The sequence below is a fragment of the Alexandromys fortis genome, unplaced genomic scaffold, assembly GCF_014885135.2.
Source record: "Alexandromys fortis isolate MF-2015 unplaced genomic scaffold, M_Fortis_MF-2015_v1.1 scaffold_2_26212498_36691700, whole genome shotgun sequence".
Classification (NCBI taxonomy): Eukaryota; Metazoa; Chordata; class Mammalia; order Rodentia; family Cricetidae; genus Alexandromys; species Alexandromys fortis.
The window spans coordinates 90,384-103,417 of NW_026067931.1; positions in this window are offsets into that span (position 1 = coordinate 90,384).

Here is a 13,034-nt window from a genome sequence, read left to right on the forward strand (position 1 = left end):
CTCTCTCTCTCTCTCTCTCTCTCTCTCTCTCTCTCTCTCTCTCTCTCTCTCTCTCTCTCTCTCTCTCTCTCTTCATATAGATAGATAGATAGATAGATAGATAGATAGATAGATAGATAGATAGATCTTGAGTCCAATTCCTCATGTGTAAAACTACTGTGTTTGTTCAAACTAAGGGCCCTGAAGCAGTGGAAACTTGATTCACATTAGTTCTATTTCTCCCACAGTGTTATTTGTTGTTTCATTTTACAGTACTTTAATGAAGTTTGATGAAGTCTAAATTTTATTAGTGTAATAATTTCAAGACTAATGGTTTACTACTCTATGCTCTTTGTTGGTTGACCAAAAAGCTTAACATGATCTGTATTTGAAAATTGCTTTAACCAGTTATATACTGCATATGATTCATAAGTATTATACATAATTATTAACAATTAGTTGTTAATCCATTCTTGATACAAGTTGTTCATTGAGAAAGTATATATTTAAATAGTTATATACAAATATGTGTATAAATCTACAGCCTATTTATGCCAACATTTAATCAGTTGTAAACTTTTAATTGTCCAGAAAGACTAAAGTTGTGTCTAGGTTGTTTTAATTTTAATTGAAACTATACAAACTTCAGTTTTATTCACTTTAAGGGCAAAGAGCCAAAGTGAATCTTATTCAGACCCAATGCTGTCTTCACAATGAAATAAATTTCTTATTGAAATGGTAGAACTACAGTTTTTCCTCATTATTAATTTCACATATTAGGAAGCAGATGATTTGGCTCAATCCTAAGAGAACTAATTATTCTGTCTATTATGTTTATGTCTGCATTTTCCTCACTTGTTGACTTTATCCATAAAACAAAAGTCACAAAAGAATTTAGCTAAACAGGTTTATTGATCTAAAAGAACATTCAAATAGAATATTTAATTGAATCTGAAAACTGCTTCAAAATACTTAGCCAAGGGGCTGGAGAGATGGCTCAGTGGGTAGGAGCATTGCCTGCTCTTCCAAAGGTCCTGAGTTCAATTCCCAGCAACCACATGGTGGCTCACAACCATCTGTAATAAGGTCTGGTGCCCTCTTCTGGCCTGCAGGCATACACACAAACAGAATGTTGTATACATAATAAGTAAATAAATAAATATTTAAAAAAAATACTTAGCCAAATTTGCACATAAGAAAATAATCTTATTTATATGAAGACATGTAGGAGGAGGGGCCACTTGTTTGTCCCAGCCACCAAGAACCGAAACTGTATTAATTAAATTAATGCTTGGTTCATTAGCTCTAACTTCTTATTGGCTAACTCTTACATCTTAATTTAACCCATTTCTATTAATCTGTTTATCACCATAAGGTGATTATCCTACCAGCAAAGTTCCAGCATGTCTATCTCTGATAGTGCATCCAGGGCATTTCCCTGACGTTTTTTTTCTCCCAGCATTCAGTTCCATCTTTCCTGCCTACCTACATTCTGCCATATCAACAGGCCAAGGCGATTTCATTATTCATTAATGGTAATTAGAGCACAGAGAGGGTACTCCCACATCAAAGATATAAATGTTTTATTATGAGAAACATTTCCTTATATACCACTAAGATGGTCATAAACAGTCTCAAGCTGTGCCTCCATTTGTATTTCAAGCAGGAAATTACTATACACAAGTTTCTTTAATACACTTAATTCTTTAAAGTGGGGAACTAGCCAATTTTATCCTGTCTTATCTTGCCAGAGATTGAACCATTAATTGTCTGAAATATATAGCTAGAGACATGAATTACATGTGATTTATTAGTGAAGAAATGAGAAAAAAAAATCTTGTATGAAACAAAAACAAAACCACAAAATCCTTAATTCTATAGATATTAAACAGTCTTTCCCAATTTCTGATATTTTTTTTAGTAAATGTAAAAGATATGCACATACATATTAGGTATCCTATTTAGAATTCCTTCAGTACTTTTGAGAGCTACTAGTATGTGATGCTAGAGGTCTAGGAGATCCATAGAGGAAAAGGAAATGATCACTATTAAAAACAATACTGATCTGAATGATGGGATAAATGTGGAGGATGAGTCAAAAACTCTAGTAGAAAATAGTAAACATATATTCTGGCATACTTCTGTTCTGAGTGATGAAATGGGCCTTGAGGATGAGTCAAAATCTCCAGTAGGAAATAGAAAATGCATATTTTGGCAGACTTCTATAAATGATTAAAGACCAAAGCTAAGAGTGCATCTAAATGACATTTCAATTGAGGGATTACTAGACACATTGCAGATGTGAACATCAGTACTTTAAATTTTGGCATCCAGATTTGTCTCTTCAAGAGGCAGATATTCAACTCATAAAAATTGGAACCCTATCTCAGGTAAAACAAAGCATTAGATGGGTTGAATTCATAGAGCCAGAAGGACAGAAATGAAGACTGAGGCCATATGTAGCTAATATTGATGTGAATTTATGGGGTCATGACCTATTGAAGCAATGGAATACCCAGGTTAACATTCCTGCAGTCCCTAAAACTCATGTATCTGGGAAGGACATTATAAAATATTATAAACAAAGGTCATCAGCCATTCAGGCTGTACAAGAACACAAAACAACTAGCAAACCTTCAGAGGTAATAACAGTCTTGCCTTTAAAATGTTTAATTGAGAAACCCATATGGGTTAAACAATAGCCTTTAATGGAAGACAAACTGCAGGCTTTAGAACAACTGGTAAAGGAGCAAATGGATGCTCACCATATTGAAGAATAAACTGGCTTTTGGAATTCTCCTGTATTTGTTGTTAAAAAGAAATCTGATTAATGGAGATTGGTGACAGATACAAGAGCTGTCAACAAGGTTATCCAACCTATGGGCTCTCTACAGTCTGGAATTCCTCTGCCTTCTCTATTACCAAAAGGATGGATATTCTAGAACATTTATCAGATACTCAGTCTAGCAAAAAGGTAACACAATAACCTAAACTAATCAAAGCACTTCTATTATATATCAGCTAGGTTAATTTTTTAACTTTATAATATTACAGTGCACAGAAAATTCCAAGTTACTTATTACATCATTGGGACTGTCATTCATCTTTGATTTTCCTTTAGAGTGAATAAATATGGAGTTCCACTTTTTGCAAATGCCCTCAGAGAAAATTCATACTAGTGAACTGGGGCTCATATGATAGCTTTGAACATCACATACATGTAAGATACAGATAAAGTTCCATGTCATAAAATTTTCTAGAGTCCATAAGAATGATGCTCTTTCCTTCAAGCCTCCTCTGTGACTGGGTATATGTTAACAACACATTTTTAGAATATTATGCCTTTAACTAGCTTTTTATTTCAACTGTAATCTACTGAATATCATCAAAATATAGTATTATATTTACTTTTCAAAACATGCTTTTAGGTGTCATTTTATACAATGCCTAGATGCTTTGAAACACTTGTGCTTCTACAGTTTAAAGGAAATGTCATTTTGTCAATGGGTGAACTGTGTTCCATTGTGTACACAGCCCCAGAGCTCTTTCTCATTCTTTCTGATGTAGTGTCAAAGAAGTATAATTCAGGTCATTACCTCTAGTGCTTTTCAGGGAAGAGAAGTGCATTCTATTAAATTAGAAGTGGACAGATGAAAGCTTTTTATTCTACACAGTATAGCCAAGCTATGAATTTACAATATTGCTTATAAAGTCAAAACTCTTCTATGGGTCATTGAAAATTGTTTGCCAATGACCACACTGTGATTTTCAAGGAGATATTTGACATATTGTCATCATTTCTGAGGAAATTCTTGAAACCCTTCTTTTGGGAGAATACTTTTAAAGAATTATAGTTTTTCTTGTGTGTGAATAAAACTGAATTTTCATCTATTGTTCATTGAATAAATGATTTCAAAACAGTCTCTTTAGCCACTATAACTTTTAACCAGCCAAGATGAATTGGGCAAATTTTTTAACCTTTTAACTGGAAATGTCAGGATCATAAAATAGTAGCCACATTGAACATGATCAACAGAAGGAAGAGAAAGAAAAAAAGTCTGGCTGTAATAGAAAAACATGTTCAAGGCTTATCCTCCTAACAAGAATGTTTAGATATCTATGGCTGAAGAGAAAATGACTGTTTTCTGCCCATGAGAAAAATCATGAACTGTAATCTTTGCAGAAAAAGAAACAAATGAGATGTATTATGTAATTGCTCCAATATTCCTCCTGGGATTAAAAAGAAGGCAAATAAATTTTCCAATGATGTTTAAAAAAAAACCTCATAAGTATGTATATTTTTACCTTTATTTCTGACAATATAAATCTATAAGTATTGAGTATTGAGAATAAACAGATTGAGTTTTGATAATTCTGATCTTAGACTAAATGTTACAAAATTCTATTATTTGCTCTTCTTCTAGGCTGTATGCATCACTAGTGAATTTAAGAACATTCAGTATAGATTGGAAGAATACCTCATGGGTGGTATTGCTAAACTTGTACAAAGCTACAGATGAATTTAGAATGATGTTATAAAAAGTAAAAAGGGCAAATAATAACAGAAAAGTAGCTTGTGGGTATCAGAAAAGTTATAAGCAACTTCTTATATACTTGTCATATTAATATCTAACATATTTTAATAGTACATATATTTAGCATTTTACAATATGACCTTACTTTGTAATATATGCAAGTATTAATGGCCACACCTAAGAATAAAAAACAAATATGAATAAGATAATATTTAGTCAATGCAATCCCATTAAATGTTCTCCAATACACTCTAGTGTACTTATATCAAAATTTTATTGTACTACATTATTCAATATAAAGGTAATACAAAGAGTATAAAATGTAAATTCAAGATATGTCAGAAATAGCATACTGTACAAAAATAAAAAATGTATAGAATTGACTATAAACTAGATATTTCAAAACGAAATTATAATGAATTATATATACATGTCAATACAATTTATTAAAATTATACATAGTTTATATGCTATTATTAAGTAAATAATAGAACACTTATCAGAAAACTAGTATAAGAGATTAAACAAACCCCAGGAACACAAACAATGACAAAAACTAAAGACAGTGACACATGATATTTATCTACTATAGGTATAGTTGCTTTAAACACTGCTGATTTAAGTATATAATCCACACAACACTGGAATCAAAAGAGAGATTTCTTTCACTTCATAAAGCAAGTCCAATGATTACACAATTGTAAGCACAGGTGATGATATCCACATTTATCACTTCTTTATAATGTCACATACAATTTTTGGCCAAGTTAAATAAACAACATATAAAAGATATATAGATGAAGATGCAAATACTAAACTGCCTGGGATTTTATGTAGAAAGAACAATTTACTAAGACTGAGAAAGATGGAATACACAGCTCTGAAATTTCTGAACACTGCATCTCATGTTCATAGCCCCAGTTCTCCAACCTCTACTTCCCTTTACTTGATAGACTGCTTTCCTCACTGCAACAGTTTATTCATAAAGAATATCTGGAAAATATGAACCATGATTATATTGTTCACATAAACTTTTTGTTTTATTTATTTTTGTTTGTTTTCTTGTTTTTGTTTTGTTTCATTTGGTCTACATGTGGCAATGAGGCACATTTCCATATTTATATTTATTCTTGGGGGTTTTTAAAATCCTAAGATATTACCATCCTTGTAAAGCATTAATGTGGGGGAAAATACTTCCAGTGTACAATTCTTGTGCATATATAAAAGCCCATATTCTTATTTATAAATGAGAATTGGTTTTTCAGTAGAGAGAGCTGCATTACAAGTACTTTTGAGAACAAAAGAAAATAAAAATATCTTGAAGTGGATAAAAAACATTTCCTAATATTAAGGTATATTTTCCTTTGGAAGCCAATAAATATTAGTGACTTTTTCTATTTCCAAATCCATACTGAGACTTTCCCTAAGTTAGCATAAGAGTCAGTGTCTATTTTCTGATATTGAGTAGTGAACAGTGTACTGAAATTATCAAAGTTAAGAGATAGCAAAATCCTTGACACCAAGTAAAATTCCATTTGTTATTTGTGGTCTAACTCAAAATATTTACAAATATTAATTAAATTAATTTTCAGATTATATGACGTCATTATTCAATATTTTTCAACTCTAATGCACAAATCTTATGTTTTATTATGAATAATCTATGTATGCTTCATCTACACAGAAAATTCTTACAAAAATCAGAATCAATGTAATTCTTTTTTAAAAAAGGATATTCTCATATATCTATGTATAAAAAAGAAACTATGAAACTTCATTGTGTTCAAGACACTTTATATAACAAGGGGGACTCCCAATCCAATGTGATATTCTCAGTGAAAAATCACTAGAATTTAACTGGAATTCATCGTACAACTATCAAAATTGTCCAACACTGTGACTGTCATGAAACGTGGAGGAAATGTTTATGGTGTGAAAGAGTTGGGGCTCTGGTGGGATGAGACTGTCAAAGCAACAGCACTAGTGATTGAAAACTTCCCCAAACTTAAGGGTGTCTGAAAATCTTGGAGGTGTCTACTCTGATTAAAGTGGGAAACAAACTAAATAACAAAATACATACATAGTTCATATAAAATATAATACTTCATGGGCAATTGCCATAAGATTTAAAATAAAAATGGCCTTTGAAGAATGTTCCCAGCTAGATCCTTGGACAGCAGAGGAGAGGGTACCTGAACAGTCCTTGCCCCACTATCACGCTGATGATTATCTCAAATATCACCATAGAATCTTCGTCCGGCAATGGATGAAGCAGAGACAGAGACCATCATCAGAGGAACGGACTGAGGTCCCAAGGTCCAGTTGAAAGGCAGAAAGGAGGAAGAAGATAAGCAAAGAAGTCAGGACAGCGAGGGGTTGGTCCACCAACTGAGGCAGTGTACCTGTTCTAATGGGAGCTCACCAAATCCAGCTGGACCGGGTCTGAATGAGCATGCGATCAAACCGGACTCTCTGACTGTGGCTGACAATGGGGGCTGACAGAGAAGCCATTGATAAAGGCACTGGGACTTGTTTTTACGGCATGTTCTGGCTTTTTGGGACCCTAGACTATACAGATGCACAGCTCCCTAGGCCTGGATGTAGCGGGCAGGGCCTTGGACTTCCCACAGAGCAGGGTTCCCTGCCCTCTCTCAAGCAGGGTGGGAGATGGAGGAGGGGGTGTGGGGGAGCAAAAGGGGATTGGGAGGAGGGAAGGAAGTGTAAATAATTGAATGGAAAATTAAAAAAAAATGAAATTTATTTCTTTACTCATTTTTTTTAATTTTTTTATTTTCTAAAGATATGACTTTTCTAGTTTTCTTTTTTCTTAAAACTAGAGCTCACCATATGGACCATGGTGGTCTTGAACTCAGCCTGCATGCTTTAGCTTGTTGAAAGGATACCAACAGAAATTCTGAGCTTATTTTGCAAGTCATATGTCTGAACAGAGAGAGAGAAAAAGAAAGAGCTAGACAGACAGACAGAAAGATAGACAGAGACAGGAAGATTTAATTCTTCATTAGATTTCTGTCCACAGAGACGAGTCTGCAGGCTTTGCCTCATGTTGTATAGATTTAATTTATCCATGTCGGTTAAAGAAGTTATGTAACATTATGAAATAATTGAATTTTCCCTGCCTCAGCTCTGCGGATATGTTTTGAGACTATCTTTCAATATTGCCATCCTTAATAGCATTTCTCACATACTGCACTGGGAAACTACTGAAATGCAATTCTTTTCTGTTCCTAGAAGGTAAGAGAGAAACAGACCTGGGAGTAAGCACTAAACACATGGAGGATCTGGAATGTAGCAGAGCTGAAGCAGAGCAGCGTTCCAGCCTCTGATTCACCAGCTCCTGTAAGTGTGAAAGAAGCTTAGAGATACCTCTGTGAGTGTTCCTCCAGCTTGAGGGTAAAATGCAGAAAGCAAATGGAGTGTTGATGGCATTAAAGATGATATAGAAGACATTTTAATGACAGTGTAATCAAAGAGTGCACGCCAGCTGCCACAACCAAGGCAGCCATAGTAATTGGGTGTGACCAGAAGGCCTTCCAAAATAAGATTCTTCAAATACTCTACTAAAACTGTCACCAAAGAACTGTTGACATTTTAAAATTTTCTTTTAATTGGGAGTTACTTTACAATTTTGAGTCTTTTAGAGCTTTAGAATTTGAAGTTTTATCACCCTTCTCTATAGTGACTCATCAGAAACAGATGCAATGAAAACGAAGAAATATTTATATAGTGAATATTTTTGTTGAATTGAGGCCATTTAATGGCAAACATTGAAATAATTCATTAACAGTTTACTCCACATTACCATAGATATAGTATGCATATTTAAAGTTATATTTAGGTCCCTAATTTAATTTGTAACATTCATTTCTTGATTGGTTTCTAAGTAAATTAGTGTGCACATGAATTAAATCTGTTAAATAGGTTTACAACGTAGAATCAGAATGTACTGATGTTTGCTTCTGAGCCAGACAGCCAGAGTTCAATCACTGAATACCACATGATAGGAAACAAAGAAATATAAAAGAATTTCACAAAGGTGTCCTTTGATTTCCACATATGAGTCATGGTACATCAACAACAACACACACACACACCACTATTTCCTGGCATTTATTTTATTATTATGTCTAATAGGGAATAACTCTTCTGATGTCATTCACTTTCAGTAGTGTACAAGTGAGTGATCACTGTATATCAAGCATTTACAATTTCACCTCCCTGATAGCTTCATAGGTACACAGTAATAATAGCTCATTTCACAGTCAACTGAATGTATTTTACCAAACACATTCTGCAGATTTAGACTCGCATCTCATAGCAGCCCAGTTAATTAAGATATGAAAGAGACTCCAAAAGATTGAATCCTCCAGATTGCATAATGAATAGAGTGTGCACCTGAGATTTAATTTTGCTTTGTCAATATGCTTGTTTATTTTAAGCCATGCATGGTATTTTACTGTGGATTCTCCCTCTGTAATGATAAATGAGATGAGGTCTCTCAGGTGTTCAACATTCCTTTGTATACAAATATCTGTTCACATCTTTGAACTATTTTGAAAATTAACAGCCTTTCTATTTTTTTAAAAAAAAAAACTTGAGGCATACCATGTAAGCTGCATCTATCGTACATTTTTGTCCACATGTCTCTTAATTGTTCATTTTTTTCATTGTTACTCAGAATATTTTGCTTATTGTAAGCTTTAAAATGAAATTAGGTTTATTTTCTGGATTGTGTTTTTAGCTTTAAATATAAGAGAACATTGAGTAAAAAATATTTTTTTCCTCAATGACAATTAGCAGTCAACTATCTGATTACAGGAGAAGGCCAGTACAGGCACCTTTTTCACTTTTGCTAGGAGTCTTAGCTGGGGTCAGTCATCCCTGTGGATTCCTCCAACAAGATATCTCTTTCATACTCTCCCCCTCTGTTCTTTGTCCAACCTGCCCAACCGAATCCCTCATGTTCCCTTTTTCCCATCCTCTGCTCTCCTCCTTTCCCCCCAGTTTACCCAAATCTTTTTCCCCTTCCCAGGGAAATCCATGTATCACTTTTTGGATCCTTTTTGTAACTTAACTTTTCTGGGGCTGTGGATTGCTGCCTGGTTATCCTTTACTTTACAGCTATATCCACTTATGAGTGAGTACATACCATGTTTGTCTTCTTGGGTCTGGGTTAGCTCACTCAGGATGATTTTTCTAGTTACTTCCATGTGCCTAGAAATTTTATGATGTCATTATTTTTTTACAGCTGAATAATACTCCATTGTGTAATTGTACCACATTTTCTTCATCTATTCACTGGTTGAAAGGCATCTAGGTTGTTTTCAGGTTCTGGCTATTACAAATAATGTTGCTATAAACACAGTTAAGCAAATATCCTTGTAGTATGATTGAACATCCTATCCACAAAGAGCCTTCATCCACTAACTGACGTTTAACAGAGGGAGGAGGGATTGTAAGACACAGGAGGGTCAAGTCATTATGGGAAACCGACAGAAACAGCTGACCTGCACTTATGGGAGCTCACAAAGGCTAGATCAACAGCAAGGGGGGCTGCACAGGACTTACCTAGGCCCTCTGTATGTGAATAACAGTTGTGTAGCTTGGTCACCTTGTAGGGCTCCTAGTAGTGGGATCAAGACCTGTCCGTGGCACTTGAGCTGACTTTTGGTAACCTATTCCTCATGCTGGCCTGTTTCACCTACTCTTGATGCAGCGGGGGAGCTTGGTCCTGCTTCAACTTGATAAACCATGCTTTTTGACTCACCTGGCAGGTCTACCAGTTTCTGGATGAGGACTGAAGAAGGTAGGATGGATGGGGTAGATGAGAACTGGGAGGAGGGAACAGGAACAGAGGAGGGAGGAAAAACTGTGGTCAGTATACAAAATGAATGAAAAGTCTTAAAGAAAAAAAATATTTTTCTGTGTCAGTATTTATCATTTGACTTCATTTTTACCATTTATAATTCATGTCAAGTTTGTACTCAAAGTACATATTTTATATAACATATCAGGAGCAGCAGCTGGAACACACTTTCCCCTCTTTCTCCTTTCCCTGGGAAATCCATGCATGCTGAATAGAAAACCAGTATCACAGACACTGAGACTGACAATAAATGGGATCTCATGAAATTAAAAAGCTTCTGTAAGGTAAAAGACATTATCAATAGGACAAAATAGCAGCCTACAGAATGAGAAAATTTCTTTACCAAGTCGACATCTGATAGAAAGCTGATCTCCAAATTACATAATGTGCTCAAGAAACTAGACTTTACTGCACTACCAGAGTCACATGTCCAGTTTCAGCAGTATACAAATGAGTTCCTAACAAGAATTTTCAGTGCACATCACAGAAGTAAAATATATTCAATGTCATAAAGAAAATAAAATCATTATTTATTATAAATTAATATATACTTACTATTTATTATTAAAATTCCCTGCTATCAAAAAATTGAAGTAAGGTCTACTTCAGAATTTCAGACTTAAATTGTGATGAAAAATATACTAAGCTGAGTACTAGAAAAAGTAATTGTTCTATAATCAACCATATAATACCAGAATAAGCAAACTTATATGCAAAAGAATTTTTCCATACTAGCTTGGGGAAGATAAATTCACTTACTAATTTTGGAAAATTAGTTTTTATTTCATAGTCAAAGGATTAGTTTTCTTAGAAACTTCCATCACAAAGCCTTTGGGACTACAGTACAGTCAGGTATAGCATTATTCTTTTGTCAATTTAAATTTTTAATCTTTTTAGAGTTTCATAATTCTAAATTGAGTATGCTATTTACATCTTTTTCCTGCCCATTTCTCAAACTGTCATCTCCTACTGTGTCTGCCTAACTCCATCTCAAATTTCTGATCCCTTCTTTAATCCTTATCAATAATACACAAAACACACTATTAATATAACCTGATGAATCCAGTTTGTGTGTCTTTAGTATGTATGGGTTTAGGCTTGATGGCTGGGGATTGTGTATCCTATCAGGCAGCTTGTCTTTGGAGAAGATTTATTTTCCCTCACTCAGTAGTTACTAATCACCTGTTGCTCTGCATCTAGGGTAAGGCCTTTTGAGATTCTCCCCTTGGGCCCCAGCATGTCAACTAGTGTTGGCAGTGTCGACACCATGTTTTAGTAGCCATATTGATATTTCATAAGGATAACTTTCCTGTTAAACATAAATGACACTATTTCATAGCAGATACCCTGATCTTGTGTCTTTTACAATCTTTCTGTCTCCTTTTCCAGGATGTTCCCTGAGCTTCTGCCATATGGAATGCTTTGCAAATATATTCATTCAGTTGCTCACTCTGTGGTCAGCTGTTTTCTACATTTGGATCACTTGTAGATTTCTATAGTGGTTTCATTCGACCGGGAAAAGAAGTTTCACTGATGAGGAGAGATATCAACACTTATCTGTCTTAGTCCATTAACCCGTACCTGTGGTGGCTTAGATTAATGCAGAAAAATTGTGATAAGTATATACAACTTTAATGGAAAAATCAGACTCACAAAACCGAGGTTCCCACGGAGTACAGGAAACAGGAAGGGGCTCGCAGACTTCTGCGCGCCCAATTTATAAGTAAACACTCGCCCGAGGCAAGCCTGCCCGCAATGGGCTGGCTTATCCCTACATCTCCCCCTGTTTGTCTAAATAAGACAGAACTAAACCAAATACAACTATAAACAATAATAACAAATAATAAATATAACAAACAATATTGAGAACAAAAGTTTTGCCAGACATTCTATCTCAAGGAGTCTAAATAATGTAGAGAGTAATTACAATTATATAATCTTCAACTCCGTCAAAGATCTGAGAAGGAAATAAATATTACTTAACAAATGAGAGATATCCAAAATGTGCAACAAATGACAGAGACAACTGACTACCTGGGCAATCACCCAAATTCTTGTTCGCAATGTTGAGTAAATCAACTTTGGCTAAGGCCTAACATAACTGACATACCATTATCAAATGTAAGGAAGTTTCTTAGAATTATCCTACCCTGTCTTGGCAAGATAAGACAATTCTGTTTCATATCTTTGTCAGTAGTTGAGATATGGGCTTTTCTTAACCCAAAGGCCAGTTCTGCCAAGAAGACAAGCTCCCAGTGGAGTGTCTTTGGTGCTCAACATTCTCTCTGGAGTAGAGTGGCGTTGCCAGGAGTAATTGTGTCTCGTTGGCACAGAATTCTAGGTTAGATTAAAGGCCAGTTTCTACAGCTCTTTAAAGAGGCTGAAGATTATACTGTCTATACTAAATATAATCTCAATACAGATACACTACACACACATAATACATATATACAACACACATATATATATGTTTATATATATTTATAAAACACTATATATAATGTATATACTAAATACTCATCAAAATCTATTCAGACATGAAATTCTCTGTGTTCAGTCTTACACTGCTCTGTATTGAAGGGGCATGGTCAATTGGAAGTTGTAATTAACCAGACGAACTTAATATTTAGCTTTAA